The following is a 14108-nucleotide window of genomic DNA, read 5'->3' as shown; positions in this document are numbered from 1 at the left end:
TTTGCTTTCCCTTCTCCCCTGCTCCTTTCATTTCTCATTCCTCCTTCTCTCCCTCCTACTCCACCCTTCTCCTCCATCCCCCTCCTCCCTCTCTCCTTTCCCTCCTCCTACTCCTCACCTTTTCTCTGCTCTCTCCTCTTTCCCCCCACAAGTCCTCCTCGTCTCCTCCTCGTTCCCTCACTCTAGCATCTCCTCTCCTCCCTCCCTCTCTCTGTTCCTCTCCATCCCTCCTTGCCCGTCCCGTCTCCTCCCTCCTCAGCTTTTTCCCTCCTCCCGCCTCTTGCCTCTTCGATCTCATTTCTCGGTAGTCTCTCTCTCTCTCTCTCTCTCTCTCTCTCTCTCTCTCTCTCTCTCTCGGCTTCGCCGCCCCCTCGTGGCCGATTTGCATCACTGCATGTGCCGTGGGCCGGAGAAAGTCTCACCCTCTCAACCCCTGCCAATGCAGCGGCCTATGGATGGCAAGCTGAAGGCTATGCACAGCAGGGAACCTCAAAAGCTGAAATGCACATGTTTTGCTCCTAGAAACGTTGCCAGGCGTGGTGGCTCACGCCTGTAATCCCAGCACTTTGGGAGGCCGAGGTGGGCTGATTACGAGCTCGGGAGTTCAAGACCAGCCTGACCAGTAAAAATACAAAAATTAGCCGGGCGTGATGGCGTGTGCCTGTACGTTTATATGAATGCAAACTGATCTTTATTTCCATCCTCAGTCCCTTCCCGCTTAATGGCATATCCTTCATCTTAGTCAAACCAGGCTACTCCTGAGTCAATGGTCTTCGTCCTAGTCAATTCAGGGCTTTACTGATTAATTCTGGGCTCCTCCTTTTCCTCAGATGGTATCTCAGTTTGGACACGAAGAGAAGACCGCTGCTGTGTCCACGCATGGAGAAGAATTGCTGGCCCTCCCTGGTCGTCTGTCCACTAGGGCATCTGCCTCTGCGTTCTTGTGCCCTGGTTTCTGATTGCAGAACCACTAAAATCCTGGCTTCTTTCCTCAACATCCTGGAGAGGTATCCTCAGCCTCTGAACCCGTCAGCCACATTCACACCCAGAGGAAGCAGGAAGCATCCACAGCTTCCCCTACACCCTACAGCTCTGCCTTGGGTCCTCCCAAAGCTATATCCAAATAAGGTTGCATTCTGAGGTACTAAGATTAGGATTTCAACATATGAATTTTGGGGGACACAAAACTGAATTCATAAAAAGGTGGTTCGAATCCTTTTAGAAAACATGTTCCGAAAGTCCACGTATCTACGAATTTTTGAAAACTAGAAGATGATTTTGAATTGAGCCTGCTATTAAGAGAGACTTCATTTAAAGACTGAAAATAAACATCTTCTACAAGAATGATTTATTTTGTGCATTCCTAAACAATGATCAGCATATGGTAGTTGCTGAAGTATGCCATTGTTTCTATAGGAAATCTAGACATTTTAGTTACTTGGGGATGGAAATGGGAAAGTCATTTTCTTTGGAAGAGTAACTAGGAAGGAACCCAAAATAAGGGTATTGTCAAGGATAGTTCACCAGATGGAGAAGGTCTTGTTAGTTTCTTTCTTAAAGCATCCCCCTTTACTGTCTGAGAAACTTGTCTTCCTATCTTCACCCATGGAGAAAGAAACTCAGTCAGTCCTGTGTTTCTTGCTGGATTCACCAGATCTCAGAAATTCTGTTTCAGTTGTCTGTTAAGGAAGACCTCTATAGATTTAACTTGGTTGTGACACCCTCTTCTCTGGAAAGTCTCATCTCTGAGCTCTTTAGTTGAATATTGTGACTACCACACATGAGAGAAGGGAGGGGTATGAAAACCAAAGTTAGTGAGGAGTGGTAGGTATGGGAGAACAGGGTTGGGGCTCAGAAGGCCTAAATTCTGTCATGAACTGAATCCATACCCTGGAGTGTCAGATTGATTTATTGGCTTTAAACAATAATGAAGAGTTTTCTCAATTCATAAGATGTTCTCAGGTAGGACATGGAGAGACTCTAGTGAGGTGGCATGCCACAGTCATTCTCCCTCCTCCTAGTGATCTTTTCTGTATTGTAGAGGCAGGAAAACAAAAAACTACATCTCTTAGTTTCTCAGGCAGTCGTGATTTGGAAGAAAAATGTAGCTTAAACAAACTATATCTAGCAAATCAGACGTAGTCACATGGAATTTGGAGGATAGAAATGAGGCGGGGACTGCATTTCTGCAGTTTCAACTGTTGTTTGGTTCTCCTGTGTACTGTTGTTAGCAGTCTCCAGTGACCCATAATGGATTTTTAAGACTTGAGAGGCAGGCCATAAGGCATCTGTTTTACTGGTGTTTATGCAGGTGCTGCATGGTTCTGGAGCTGGCAGCAGGCGGGAGCTTTCTGACGGTGGCGGTTTTCTTGGTTGTGGCAGTGATGCTGTAGTCTGTGGTGGTGACACTGTAGTGATTTTAGAGGAGCCAGCAGCTCCCTCAGTGGTCCAGTTCTGCAGTGTGGCATTGGAAGTCAATCTGAAGGCTCAACATAGAAATGTTACAAAATTTCTTGTAAAAAATCTTTTCCTGATCTTGCAAGATGGCTGGTGAAAAAGTTGAGAAGCCAGATACTAAAGAGAAGAAACCCGAAGCCAAGAAGGCTGATGCTGGTGGCAAGGTGAAAAAGGGTAACCTCAAGGCTAAGAAGCCCAAGAAGGGAAGCCCCATTGCAGCCGCAACCCTGTCCTTGTCAGAGGAATTTGCAGGTATTCCTGATCTGCCATGTATTCCAGAAAGACCATGTACAAGAGGAAGTACTCAGCCACTAAATCCAAGGTTGAAAAGAAAAAGAAGGAGAAGGTTCTTGCAACTCTTACTAAACAGTTGGTGGTGACAAGAATGGCGGTACCCGGGTGGCTAAACTTCACAAAATGCCTAGATATTATCCTACTGAAGATGTGCCTCGAAAGCTGTTGAGCCACGGCAAAAAAACCCTTCAGTCAGCACGTGAGAAAACTGCGAGCCAACATTGCCCCCAGGACCATTCTGATCATCCTCACTGGACACCACAGGGGCAAGATGGTGGTTTTCCTGAAGCAGCTGGCTAGTGGCTTGTTACTTGTGACTGGATCTGGTCCTCAATCGAGTTCCTCTATGAAGAACACACCAGAAATTTGTCATTGCTGCCTCAACTAAAATCGATATCAGCAATGTAAAAATCCCAAAACATCTTACTGATGCTTACTTCAAGAAGAAGAAGCTGCGGAAGCCCAGACACCAGGAAGGTGAGATCTTCGACACAGAAAAAGAGAAATACGAGATTACAGAGCAGCGCAAGATTGATCAGAAAGCTGTGGACTTACAAATTTTACCAAAAATCAAAGCTGTTCCTCAGCTCCAGGGCTACCTGCGATCTGTGTTTGCCCTGACGAATGGAATTTATCCTCACAAATTGGTGTTCTAAACGTCTTAAGAACCTCATTAAATAGCTAACTACAAAAAAAAAAAAAAAAGTAAAGAAAAAAACCTTTTCCTGTGTAAACAATCTGAAGTGTGTTCGATTGTTTGCATTATAACCCTGACAACACAGAGGGCAATTCCAATGTATCCTCATTAAAGACCCAGATTCTTTCCATCTTTACATTTTGCAAGGTTAATGTAATGCATCAGCTTAGCTCCCTTCATGGTCACAAGATGGCTACGATTGTCTCTAGGATCATATCCAGGCATAGTAACACCCAACAGAGGAATTTGTTTGTTTTCATTTGTTTGTTAACTGTAGTATCCCTTGGGTCTAGAAAAGTGCTTGGCACACATTAGGCCAACAATAAATATTTGTTGAATGAATAAATGAATGGATGGATGGATCACTGATCTAGAACCACAAAAGAGCCTGTTTACTTTTCTGCTGACTGGCCTACCCTCCCTGCAAAATGGAAAGAATGTTTTTTCTAAAGTAACATACATATACACATACACAAAAGTTGAGTTTTCATATCCTAATACTTTGTTTCTAACAATGCAACTCAAACTCAATTAAGGAGAAGAAAAAAGGAATGTATCATACTATTACAAGGATACAATGGGGACTGTGGAGCTCAAGCACAGAGCTCCAGCTGGGCCTCATCACAGCTGGGAAACTGAGCAGAGGGAGTGAAGATGACAAGCAGAGGAGTCAGCTGGAACTAGGGGACACCCCAAGTTCAGGTATCCCACAGGCTGTGACCTTGGGCAACAGTATGTTTTGGAAGTTTCTGAACCTTTCTGCTTACTGATACCTGTGCTAACACCAGAATAAGAAAGAAATTCTGGAGATGCATCTGATGCCAAGGGGAACAGCTGCCTCTGTCTGCAAGAAAACACCTTCCTCTGGTGCAGAGGCCTGAACTCTTTTTTTCTTTATATTTTCTGCTACATTTTTGGATTTGCAGGTCCTCCTATGTCTTTCATAACTGCTCTTATGGTGCAGACATAGATGAATGGACATGGCTATGTCCCGGTAAAACCTTATCTATGGGCAATGAAATTGGAATTTCATATAATGTTGATGTGGCACAGATGATTATTCTGCTTTTAATTTATATTCAGCAATCTAAAAATGTAAAAACAGCTGTAGGCAGTACAAAAACAGGTAGTAGGCCACATCTGGCCTGCAGGCATGTTTCCTGACCCTTGATCTACCCTAATGACTGTTGGATATTTGAGATGTTTTCTGAGGCCTGGTTTTTCAACTCTACAAAAAAAGTTTTTAAAAGTTTTTTGCTCAAAGAAAGGAAATCTAGTGAAGTAACTGACCTTTAGCTTATCATGGCCTGGCTTTTTTGTTAAAGTGTTTTATATTGAATACAAACCAACAAAAATCCTATTACTAAACCATCAAACTGTCCTACTATTAAAATGCCACTCTTTCATAAGTGAATTACTACTGTTTTTATACCTGGGATATGGAATGTTTTATATACTTGATAATTATGTCTTAGAAAAGAAAACTTTTTGGCCGGGCGCTGTGGCTCATGCCTGTAATCCCAGCACTTTGGGAGGCTGAGGTGGGTGGATCACTTAGGTCAGGAGTTTAAGACCAGCCTGGCCAACATGGTGAAACCCCGTCTTTACTAAAAATACAAAAATTAGCTTGGCGAGGTGGCGTGCACCTGTAATCCCAGCTACTCAGGAGGCTGAGGCGGAAGAATTGCTTGAACCCACGAGGCGGAGGCTACGGTGAGCCGAGATTGGGCCACTGCACTCCAGCCTGGGCAACAGAGGGAGAAAAAAAAAAAAGAAAAGAAAAGAAAACTTTTTTTAATTGAGTATTTGTAATTTGTTGTTCCCTGTGATTTTATGCTATAAAACTTAGGCACTTCTATAAATACATATTAAATATAACCCTGTGTTATACTGGAGTTCTTATGATTAGAATCTGCATATTAGAAGGAATTAGTTCAAAGAGCAAACTCTAATGAGAAGACTCATTTATACATTCATTAAAACATTTTTATTATTATCAATTTATTATTATTATTATTATTTTGAGATGGAGTCTCCCTCTGTTACCCAGGATGCAGAGCAATGGCACGATCTTGGCTCACTGTAGCCTCCACCTCCTGGATTCAAGTGATTCTTGTGCCTCAGCCTCCTGAGTAGCTGGACTATAGGTGCATGCCACCTTGTCTGGCTAATTTTTGTATTTTTAGTAGAGATGGGGTTTTACCATGTTGGCCAGGTTGGTCTTGAACTCCTGACCTCAAGTTATCCACCCACCTTGGCCTCCGGAAGTACAGGGATTATAGGCATGCTCCCGCCCGCATTAAAACATTTTCAGTAGATTTAATACTTTGATCATAATTGGGAGGTGTCGATCAAGTTGTCTTGTAAATCAAGTTGGCTTTTTGTTGTCGGATTCATTCCCCATCCTTCCTCTGCTCTGAGCATCCTTACCTTCTGGCTTCTGGGTAGGGTTAGCCAATGGAAGAATGACAAAAGGTTGGAATTCAAGAGGAACTCTGAGGCCAGGATATTCTTTCTGCTTCCTGTAGCATTGCCTACAATAGCTGCATCCATTTCAAGGTTTGAGATTCTCCCCTTGGAATTCTAGCTCCTGATGGGTCATTTCCTGCGGACCACTGTCACCCTTCTACCTCCCACTCTGGGCTCTAACATGGCCTCTTTCCGCTGCCCCTCCATCCTTAGGGGTGATAATAGCTTCTTGTTGTGGCTATTTTAATCTCTGGGTTACCCATCTGTGAATTCTTATCTTGGCAGCCAGTTCATTTTGCTCTTTGTGACAATGTCTTATAAGTTCAGCCTAGATCATCTGTTCCTTGCAGGAAGGTAAAGTGATCTCTTGTATGAAATCTTATCTCAAACAAGAGGCTCCCTAACTCTTCAGTTTAAACTTTAATTTTCTCTTCTATAAAATGAAACTACTGACACTGTTAAAGTCTGCTGACCAAAGACCTCTAGGAACACACCTGTGGTCAAACAAAGCTAGGTTTATTAAACTTGCTACAGCAAGAGAGAATGAACACTAGTGGAATAGTAAGGCATCTAGGTAAGGGGGGGTTGGGAGAAGCTTACTATTCTAAGGAGAGTGTAAGGGAATCAAATATTAGCTCTGGACTGGGTGTGGTCAGGAAGTGGAGCAGTTCAGTAACTGAGTGTGAGTCACTTTTTTGAATTTTTATTTAGGAGGCAGGAGAAGAATTAAAGTGGGGCTGGGGATGTCATTGGTAAGAAATCACAGTCACTCTACTATCCTGGAAAAGGGGTATTTACTTTTTTTTATGGGTGTAGAGTGTCCTTATTTCTTTCCTGTGTCATATGTAGTTATGGATTGATCTTGTCTTCATCTTGTTCCACCTCAGGTAACACAACGGCTTTGTGTGATCATTGTTTATACTGTGCAACAACATAAACAAAAACAATTTTTTTGTGTGTCAAAATTGTGTATGTTCAATTGCCCTAGCTTTTAGTTTCTACATGTTGGGCAATTTTTTATGTTTTCAGCACCAACCTCACAGGCTTATTGTAAAGATGGAATATATTATATGTCAGCATATAAAAATTCAGATAAATATTATTGGCACATAATAAATGCTTAATAAACATCAGTGCTATGGTTTGGATGTGGTTTGTTAGACCCCGCCAAGTCTCATGCTGAAATGTGATCCTGATATTGGAGGCAGGGCCTTGGGGGAGGTGTTTGGATCATGGGGGCAGGTGCTTCATGAATGGTTTGGTGCTATTCTCACTGGAGGGAGTGAGTTCTGACTCTTCGTTCTCACAGCACTGGTTGTTAAAAAGAGCCTGGCATCTCCTTCTCTTTCGTTTTCTCTGTCTCATTATGCGATCTCCACATACTGGCTTCCCTTCACCTTCCACCATGAGTGGAAGCTTCCTGAGGCCCTCATCAGAAGCAGATGCTGGTGCCATACTTCTTGTACATTCTGCAGAACCACGAGCCAAATACACCTCTTTGCTTTAAGATTACCCAGCCTCAGTTATTCCTTTGTAGCAACACAAACAGACTAAGACACTTAGTTTATTCTAAGTGTCATTACTGTTGAGAAAACTATAGACTAGACATTGGTGGTACAATAGAGCCCCTTGTACTGGCTCACAGGAGCCAACTATGCACATCTCTTCCCAATTTAACATTCAGTGACTCTGCATCTGTAGTTTGAATCAGTTATGGTGAGAGAATTTGCAAGCATCACTTGCTAAGATAGCGTCTTTCCCTCAAGAGTTGATCGTTAAACATTTACCAGTACACCCATCTGGGAATGACCAAGACAGTAAGGAGTTCAACAAAAAACAAATGTGGGATTGAAATTTACTAATTTCTTAAAAAATAAATTTAAAAATATATTTACTTTGATGAGAGTGGGAAGAAATCTGAGTCAAGCTAAAATAAGATTATACCTAGAATGAAGTCCACATTAATATAACATTTTTAAGGTAGTATTGCGTTTACTCTTTTTTTTTTTTTTTTGAGACAGAGTCTTGCTCTGTCACCCAGGCTGGAGTGCAGTGGCGCGATCTCAGCTCACTGCAACCTCTGCCTCCCAGATTCAAGCGATTGATTCTCCTGCCTCAGCCTCCCGAGTAGCTGGGATTACAGGTGCGTGCCACCACACCCGGCAAATTTTTTTTTTTTTTGTATTTTTGGTAGAGATGGGATTTCACCGTGTTAGCCAGGGTGGTCTCGATTTCCTGACCTCATGATCCGCCCACCTCAGTCTCCCAAAGTGCTGGCATTATAGGCGTGAGATACCGCACCCAGCTTTCTTTCTTTTTTTGAGACAGGGTCTTACTTTGTCACCCTGGTTAGAGTGTGCAGTGGCACGATTTTGGCTCACTGCAATCTCGACCTCCTGGATTCAAGCAATCCTTCTACCTCAGCCTCCTGAGTAGCTAGAACTACAGGTGTACACCACCATGCCCTACTAATATTTGTATTTTTTGTAAAGATGGGGTTGTGCCATGTTGCCCAGGCTGTTCTCAAACTCCTGGGCTCAAGGGATCTGTGTGCATTGGCGTCCCAAAGTGCTTGGATTACAGGTGTGAGCCACCACGCTCAGCCTTGTATTGCATTTACTAAAGAGTATTATCTATTTATATATATCTGCTCAGCTTGGTTTTTTAAGGTGAGAAAGTAAAGTGCGGGAGATATCCTAATTAATTTACAAAACAATGGTGCATTATTAAATGAGATAATAATTTTTAGAATTTTGGAAAATTGTATTTTCTGCCATATGTTTATCATGTACATGTTAATGATTCTAGTTACCTTATTACATGGTGTTTTATGAGAAGACTGTAATTATGAGATTAGTTTATGCACTAAAACATGGGAGACAAATGAGCAAGGGGAAATAAAGCATTGTTATATTAGTTATGAATAGAAGCTAGTGATACCATTAGCTGTAACAGTTGTGTTATTATATAATGGAGTTGCTATAACACAGCTTTAACTGTAAGTCTCAGTTTTTAAACTCAATAAATGCCTTTTTTCCCTCAGGCAACATCTAATGCAGGTTTTCTGGTTGGTCTTACCAGCAATCACCAAGAGATCATTGAGTGGCTTTGGCTCTAGGATCATGGAGTTCTCCACTGGATTTTCAGCATTTGACCAACAGAAAGAGAAAGGAACACTCATGAGAAGTTTTCCTAAACCAAGACTTCTTCCCACATTTCATTGTCCGTATCTCAGCCACATGGCCACATCTAAGTACAAGGGAGGCTGGGAAATGTAGATTAGCTGTATTTCTGATGGGAAAAGAAACAGACCTTCATAATTTTTTTTTTTTTTTTTTTTTTTTTTTGACAGGATCTCGCTCTGTCACCCAGGCTGGAGTGCAGTTGCATGATCTTGGCTTACTGCAATCTCCACCTCATGGGCTCAAGTGATTCTTGTGCCTCAGCCAGCCACCCAAGTAGCTGGGCTCACAGGCACACCTGGCTAATTTTTGAATTTTTTAGTAGAGGTGGGGTTTTATCATGTTGTCCTGTCTGGTCTTGAACTCCTGACCTCAAGTGATCCACCCGCCTTGGCACCCCAAAGTGCTGGGATTATAGGAGTGAGCCACCATGCTGGGCCCAGATTAGCTGCTATGTTAGAAACAATTCATTATAAATAACCAGACAGAAATCTGCTGTGCTGTGAATCACCATTAAATACCAATTAAAATGAGTGAATAAACTTCTATAAGTTAAAGTATTTCACTGAGTTTTTCATTCCAGTCGTTGATCTAAATTGGTGATCATTTCCAGGTTTTTCCACAGCTGGATGCTGTCAATGTCTTGTCCAATTTTAGCTGCAACCTGGGATGATGACCATTTTTACTTTTTTTTTATCCTCGTTACAGAAAAATTCTAACATCTAAAATGATCAAATGTATTTAATTGTTTGCTAACACCAAAATGTAAATTTATGGAAGAAATCAAGAAATGATAAGTGTAAATTTTACTACACTCTCTGCTGAATGAGGCTGGTGGTGTGAGCAAATGCATTTAAGAATGTCACCAAACTTTAGCTGTGAGTGGTGGCCCTGTAGTCCCATCTACTAGGAAACCTGAGGCAGGAGAATGGCTTGAACCCTGGAGGTTGAGGCTTCAGTGAGCTGTGTTGGAGCCACTGCATGGTAACAGAGAGAGAGAGAGAGAGGCCCTGTCTCTGAAAACAAAACAAAACAAAACAAACAAACAAACACAAACAAACAAAAAAACAAAGTAAGAATTTCACCAAACTTTATAGTGATAGTAACATTTATTGAGAGCAATTGATGTGCCAAGCATTGTTCTAAGCATGTATAAACTCTTTTAGCGCACATTATGTAAATAAACTCACGACAATCCTGTGAGGTGGATATTATTATTACAATTTTATAGATGAGAAAAGTATGTATTTCAACTTTCAGTCAACAGCAGATTCTCAGTCAACACTAGATTCTCTGGCAACACCAAATCTGGAATATCCTTTCATTCTGTAAGCTGCTGCAGATCCTCCTAAACCCTCGGTTATTTATATTCTGAAACGCCCGTTCATTTCGTCGCCCACTGCTTCTGATTCCCAACGCACCCCTCACCCAAGCCCCCAATCTCTTTCCACGAACCGGTAGAATGACTACCTTAGCTTGTTAACAGTCGAATAACAGCACACAACCTACCAAAGCTACTATGATAGCTACAGGTCAAACACAAACTTCTTCAATTCAGTGTTTATGGTCCTTAATTGCCAGCTGGAGCCCTTGGGCTTTGGACGGATTTTTCAGAAGAAAGGGAAACCTTTCTCTAGTCCATAGCAAGCCGGGGTCCGGGGGCGGGGGAGGGGGGGGGGGGGAAGGGGGGGGCGGGGCGGCGGGGGGGACCTTAATTTTCAGTGAAAGATGCGTGTTTTATAGCAGTGGACCACTGTTTGGAATATCTTTTCCTAAGAGTTCAAAGCGGCCCCTGCATTATTTGCGGGATCGTCTATATGTAAATTCGAGGTCCCCAGACAAACCCTGCTGACTTTAGAAAATTCCGATCTCTGGTTACCCAAGGCAGACTCTTTAACCAGCCAAACAAAACACAGTGCCAGAATAACCCACTCACTCCTGATGACAGGATTTCTTATTCTTTTTAGGGTCAGTTTCAGATCCAGTGATCTTGATTCTGAAGAATGGTCGGTGTATGAAATCAACTCTCTCATCAGCTGAGAACGGAGGCTACAGGGAGGCGCCTTTATCTCGCAGAAAAGATGCAGCACAAACAACCTGCCAGCCCTCGCGTGAATTCGTTAACGGAAACACTGGTTGTGACCTGCAGTCAACTTTGGAAACTAATTTAAAACTCACCTTGATCAGCGTTCCTTAATGAGGAGTCGGGGGAGGAAGGATCCTCATTATTCCCGCTTCACTACCTCCTCTCTACAACCCCATTCCAAAGCGACTGACCTTCAACAGAATGTATTTCTAAAAAGATAAAAACAACGAAACTCCCAAAACTTCCATATTTGGAATATACGGAGAAAACTAGGTAAGAAACGGAAGGATATAAACAAGAAAAGGTGAAAATGAAGCAATTCGGAGGCAGAGAAAATCAGTGATTGGATGGACAGCAATTTTACCGAGAGGGCAGCTAGTCATTATTTTGTGTCTGTTAATAGCTGCCTGGTCTTCACCAGTACCAAAATTATTTTCATGAATCAGAATGACAGGTAAATAAAAAGTGAGTCCCTCGTAGGCCTCGTGGCGCAACGGTAGCGCGTCTGACTCCAGATCAGAAGGTTGCGTGTTCAAATCACGTCGGGGTCAACAGTTTTTAGCTCGCTGGCTCAGATAACTGTATGGCGGGGAGTACATTACATATTACAGGGGGAAAAAAGTTGCTTTTCCTGCTTCTCCTAGGCACTTGTATACTCAATTACTTTAGCCTCCTCAAAACGCCCCCCCTTCTCTTTTTTTAATAGGCAGATATACGCGGGAATATGTTACAGTATTTTGGGGCTTATTTCTGGGTTTATAGAGACGTTTTCACTCTTTTATTGCAAATATTCTGAATTATACTCTTCAGCAACTCATCCCTATTGTTAAACCCTCCTGGACTTCTCTCCATTCTCACTCCCACGCCTGCGGCCTTATCTTTTCATCCATATCTGTCTCTCCAACCCTCGGAAGCTTAGCAGATCTTCGCAGAGACCTAGTCTGGTTTGAGTGGATGATCTAAGTTTACCTGCTTCATATTTGGATCAGCTCTTCCAGGCTAAAGCGATTCCATAGAATTTCCTTGGATCTCTACGATTTCCTTAACCCTCCCTGCAAATCAGGGAAGAAGTCACTTGATTTCCAGAGGCAGAAAACCTGAATGCAGTTACTCTCCCAAATTCATACAGGGAATGAACCATTACATCAGAGAAGGCTAGATATTCCGTGAACTCCCTAATAGTAGTATCTGAAAATGTGCATGAATGTGCCGTTTTTTTCCCCACATGTGGCTCCAGACCCCCTACAGATTATGAATTAGCAAATTACAACATGGAAAAAAGGGAAAGTACGTTTATTTCTTCAGAAGTGTTTAAATTTCTATAACTTACAATAACTTTAAAACATGACATTTGAAATATTAGCAGACGTTCTGTTATGTATTTACTGTACACATTCACACAATACATAGTGACAGATATTACATAGGAGAAGTGTACCCCAAATAACCTTTTTCCTATTTCTTATTTACTGTTTTCTTAGTAGTAGTCTAAGCCTATAGCCATATTACGAACAGATTACTGGTCTGGAAAAAAAAAAAAAAGAAGAGAAAACATAATTTTGCGATTTGGAAACTTGACACACTAGAAAAAGGTGATTAATTATGAGCCCACCTCTCAGTGTAGCAGAGTGGCGCAGCGGAAGCGTGCTGGGCCCATAACCCAGAGGTCGATGGATCGAAACCATCCTCTGCTAATCTGGAATTGTTTTTCCCCCTTCCAAAATACATCTACCTCATAGGAGGAGTAAACTGATATAATTTTCATGACACCGTAAGGGAACTTACCTTGATTTGCATCTCTCTCAGAGAGCTGCATCTCTGGCTCCAACACATTACTATCCTAAATAGATTAAAAATAACAACAAAAGCAGTAGTTTTAGCTTTTATTGTTTGAGCGCTTAATAGGTATCATGCACTATTCCAAGTTCTGAATCATTTATTCTTCGCAATTATACGAAGTAAATACATGCTATTACTCTTAGTTTACAAATGAGACAAATCGGGGTTTGTCTGCAAGTTGGGGTTTGCAGAGGTTAACTTGCCCGAAGTCATGCAGCTAGTAAATGGTAGAGCAAAGCTAAAGCTCTAAACCGTTCTGCATAATTACAAACACTAACATTTACAGTAAACTTCAGACTTAATTTCAGCTATTCCTTCCGAGTTTTATTGGTAGGACACGAACTCACCTGTTATTAAATCCCTAGTAAAATGAGAGGTACAATATGTGACATATAGTGACATGTCCAGATTCGAGCAGGCTGTAGGAGACACTTTTCCCTTGTTCTTATTTTTTTGTTTACTCAAACTAATACAGATGCGTAAGGAGACACGTTTAAAGTAGGATGAAATCTACAGACTGTGCAAAGTTTTTGAACCTTTGGAGAAATGTTTAGACAACTGACGAAATGCATGGGGTTGAATTAATGATAAATGCCTAGAAGCTTAAGCAGTAAACAACAAGAAAAGACAATTATGTTCTAATGCTAGGGAAAAATAAAAATTGCGAGGAAAGGAAAACTTAACAATGTATTTCTTTGCTCACTTGCTGAACTATTTTTATAAAGTTGTCATATTTTAAGCTACAAATATTAAAGTATCATGTATTGTGCTATGACCATATGAGAAGACATAGAAAGGGAGCATGTGTGTGTCGGGGGTCCTAGGGTGTGAAGAAGAAAATGAACCAGTTACTCCTCTTATATAAAGTCAACAAAAGGGCCATACAAACATATTATTTAGAGATATGTAGGTAAATAATTTTAAAATAAGCCATTTAAATAAAATGTTTAAAAAGTAAGCTTAACCACTCAACCACGACTACAGGGGCCAAAACTTTTCTTAAACATTGTACATGTTATTATATGTCACATATTGTACCTCTCGCTTTACCAGGAATTTAATAGCTGAGCTAATGTCCTGCCAA

General features: G+C 41.6%; 1 long non-coding RNA gene, 2 other non-coding genes and 1 pseudogene across 4 annotated transcripts in view; all 4 read left to right on the top strand.

Annotated features, from left to right (window-relative positions):
• The first annotated feature begins 2535 nt into the window (after positions 1-2535).
• Positions 2536-3440, top strand: LOC112623095 (annotated as a pseudogene). The gene has a single exon (XR_003119087.1). The product of XR_003119087.1 is annotated as a 60S ribosomal protein L6 pseudogene (transcript).
• A 7860-nt stretch (positions 3441-11300) lies between these two features.
• Positions 11301-14108, top strand: part of LOC112623128 — a 7024-nt gene continuing 4216 nt past the window's right edge. The window contains exons 1-2 of the long non-coding RNA XR_003119092.1: positions 11301-11458; positions 14078-14108. The exon at positions 14078-14108 is cut by the window's right edge and continues 47 nt beyond it. This is a non-coding gene — a long non-coding RNA (uncharacterized LOC112623128). The remainder of the gene's footprint in view (positions 11459-14077) is intronic.
• Positions 11665-11736, top strand: TRNAW-CCA. The gene has a single exon. It is a non-coding gene; the product is annotated as a tRNA-Trp (tRNA).
• On the top strand, positions 12808-12879 carry TRNAM-CAU. The gene has a single exon. It is a non-coding gene; the product is annotated as a tRNA-Met (tRNA).

The sequence above is a fragment of the Theropithecus gelada genome, chromosome 4, assembly GCF_003255815.1.
Source record: "Theropithecus gelada isolate Dixy chromosome 4, Tgel_1.0, whole genome shotgun sequence".
In the NCBI taxonomy this organism is placed as follows: domain Eukaryota; kingdom Metazoa; phylum Chordata; class Mammalia; order Primates; family Cercopithecidae; genus Theropithecus; species Theropithecus gelada.
The sequence above is the reverse complement of the archived record's forward strand: the minus strand, read 5'-3'. Positions and strand labels throughout refer to the sequence as shown.